The sequence below is a fragment of the Crocuta crocuta genome, unplaced genomic scaffold, assembly GCF_008692635.1.
Source record: "Crocuta crocuta isolate KB4526 unplaced genomic scaffold, BGI_CrCroc_1.0 scaffold186, whole genome shotgun sequence".
NCBI classification, from domain to species: domain Eukaryota; kingdom Metazoa; phylum Chordata; class Mammalia; order Carnivora; family Hyaenidae; genus Crocuta; species Crocuta crocuta.
In genome coordinates, this window is record NW_027551569.1 from 688972 (window position 1) to 691833 (window position 2862).

Here is a 2862-nt window from a genome sequence, read left to right on the forward strand (position 1 = left end):
AAGAAGATAAAGCACCTTGAATGACATCCACACTTGAGATTTGGGTCGTTAAAAGTCTAATGATAAATGGGACCAAATGAAAGGTGTGGCTAAATTAGGCATATCTATGCATGTGCACATAATTGCACAGAATACGTATGTATAATTTGCCTTTAAGGGTATTTCTGTCTATACTTGAAATTCCCAGGTGTCCTCAAACAAGGACAGCTTTGTGATGTCATGCCTTTAATGGAGCCCTGTTACCATGGGAATATAGAGCTCCCTCTCAGAATAGCATTTAGTTCTGACAATTGAAGAAGCTAGAGAATTTCAATTAAGCTATAGTCTTAACACCTTCCAGCACCTACAAATTTGAAAGTTATCAAGTACAGAAGTATTGCCCATTTGCCTGAGAAGATGTTGACTTTTGGCCATGTTACAAGGTAATGTGTATATAATGAATATCTTTTCCATCCTTCATCTTCCAGTAGTCTGTAACATGGAGGTATATTTTGCTAGGTCCTCTCAAGAGCAATTGAGTATAATTCATTAATTCATTCACTGATTCATTAATTCAATACATATACACAGAAAGAGAGTGTCCAGTCGATATCTCTAGTGCCCAGCATTACATGGTATCAATGAGACTATATGCATACACAATTCTTACCCTTGATGACCTTGAAGTACAATGGAGAATTATTAAGTGTTAAAAGATGGAAACACAGGATATAATATGGAAAGAAGTAGGAACTGAAGGACCAAGTGGATATAGGGAAAGGATCCTAGAATGTCAAATGAAGTAGAAAATGCTTCTGACAAGACTTCAGAAGCAAAAAGAAGAAGATGGTCCATCATCATCCAAAGCAATTAAATTCCCCTCCCATTGTCCATGGTAAAGAGGATTTACCATGCATGAGGGTCTCAGGTCATGAGTATACTAGATACTCAACAACTATGTGGCCTGCAGCTTTCCACAAGTTGGGGGACATTGCAGTCATGGCATTAGCAACTAGAGAACTAAGGTCAGAGCCAGAGGGAGTGCAACGTGCGTGGAGGCCAGAATATTATTATGAGTGACTGATGGGGTTGTGAAAATATCTTTCCAAGAGGTCTTTAAAAATAGATTCACCTCTATTGTGAGGTAGGCATGATGTTATACTTCCTGAATGAGGGACAGTAGACCAGATGACTCTGAAGGGTATTGTTCTATCCCTAGATTGCCACAAACAGCATCCAGTTGAGGAGATAGATAAATGAGGCTGAAATCAGCTAAGGTTCTGCTCACCAAGCTATGTACCCTGGCCTAGGGCCGTGTCCACCTGGAAGAAAAGCACTTTTCCTAATATGCACAAAGTATCATAGGAGCTAAGGAGACCCTGCTCCAACCTGACAAATCTATAAATGAATCTAGATCCACTTTTAAATTTGTTATAATAACTATTCTACAACAATTTAATGAGCATCCATTATGTGCATGGCCATTGTCCCCCATTCTTCCTGAAATATGTGAAATCATTAGTGCTATTTAGGAACTCTGATTTCAGGGCATCATTCCAATCTAAATACAGAATAATGATCCCTGTGCCTGTAGCTTAAGGGAGTGAGAACAGTTCACATCATTAAATATTGTCAAGTCATTGGGAGCATGTTTTTAAATCTGTGAACTCAGTAACATTATCAAATCTGAATCTTGATATAACTTGACATGTGTATCTTTATCATATATTTTGAGTTCTCCCAGCTATATTTCTTCCCCAAATACTATCATCTTAAAGCAGCCCCTGGGTGAAGAGGCAGAGCACTTGATTTCAAACATTGGTTTTACAATTTGACTCACTTTTTGACTTTGAATACAAATCACTTAAGTTCTCAGGGCATTACCTTCCCTCTGGACAGTAAAAGAAAAACTAGCCTCTGACTCCACAGGGATGTTGTGGAAATAAATGAGATGTAGGTCTACAGAGTCACTTTAAGCTCCTAGGAATGAAAGAGCTTAAAGAGATATAAGGTTTCAGTAGTTATTCTTTATTTTTTCAGCTTACAAGTGAGAGAAAAAGGTTCCACCTTGGTAAGTCTGGAAGAATACAGCCTCACTGACTCCTTCCCCTGAAATGTAACTTTTTCTCTTCTGCATTCACAGTCTATTGTAATTCTGGCTGTTGCCTCAGTGAAATTAATAAGAATCTGCCATACCCTCAGGCAACAAACAAGAGTGGTCACGCTCTGTGTGGGGTGAATTATCTGCTACCAGTTGGGCATCATACAATGCATGCCCCTGCAGTGGCTGTGAAAAAAACTCTCTAATGAAACAAAGAAAGTGTTACATTACAGAAAAGAAGTTGCGGAGATGGAGTTCCCAGCTAGGATATTGATCTGACAGAGTCCAGAAGTACAGAGGTAGAAAACTTCCAGCACTTTTTTTAGGAGAACTAAAACCACATTCCACCAGTGTCAGAGAAACTCCCAACGCCAATGGAGTCATCCTGAAAAGAGGATCACAAATAACCAGCTGAAACTCCTGATACTCTCCTCTGCCCCAGGATGAAGAGTCCCTGACAGGTGATACAGATAAGTGCTGTACAACCTGTCACTTTGTCTTCCTTAAGAGAGTAGCATAATCCATGGAGCTCACAAAAGCTCTTCTGTGGCTTCGATCCCATTCTGACATTCGAGAGAAAAGTTGACAGCCAGAGATTAAAGGAAAACACTATAGTGAAGAGATACTTACAATAGGTGGCTATGCCTGCAGATGTGTTTTGGCATGAATTAGCTGGAAAGACGTATCGGCATGCTGACATGGGGCTGTAGGCTTGTGGATCAAGCTTTGTCTTTGTCTCTTTGGGGACCATGTTTGCTTACAGGCTTTGCTCTTCTTCATTT

General features: G+C 39.8%; 1 long non-coding RNA gene across 1 annotated transcript; it reads left to right on the forward strand.

Moving 5' to 3' along the window:
* Positions 1–294: 294 nt before the first annotated feature.
* LOC144220469 (uncharacterized) lies at positions 295–2050 on the forward strand. Its single transcript, XR_013331748.1, has 2 exons — positions 295–422; positions 2020–2050. It is a non-coding gene; the product is annotated as an uncharacterized LOC144220469 (long non-coding RNA).
* Positions 2051–2862: the final 812 nt, after the last annotated feature.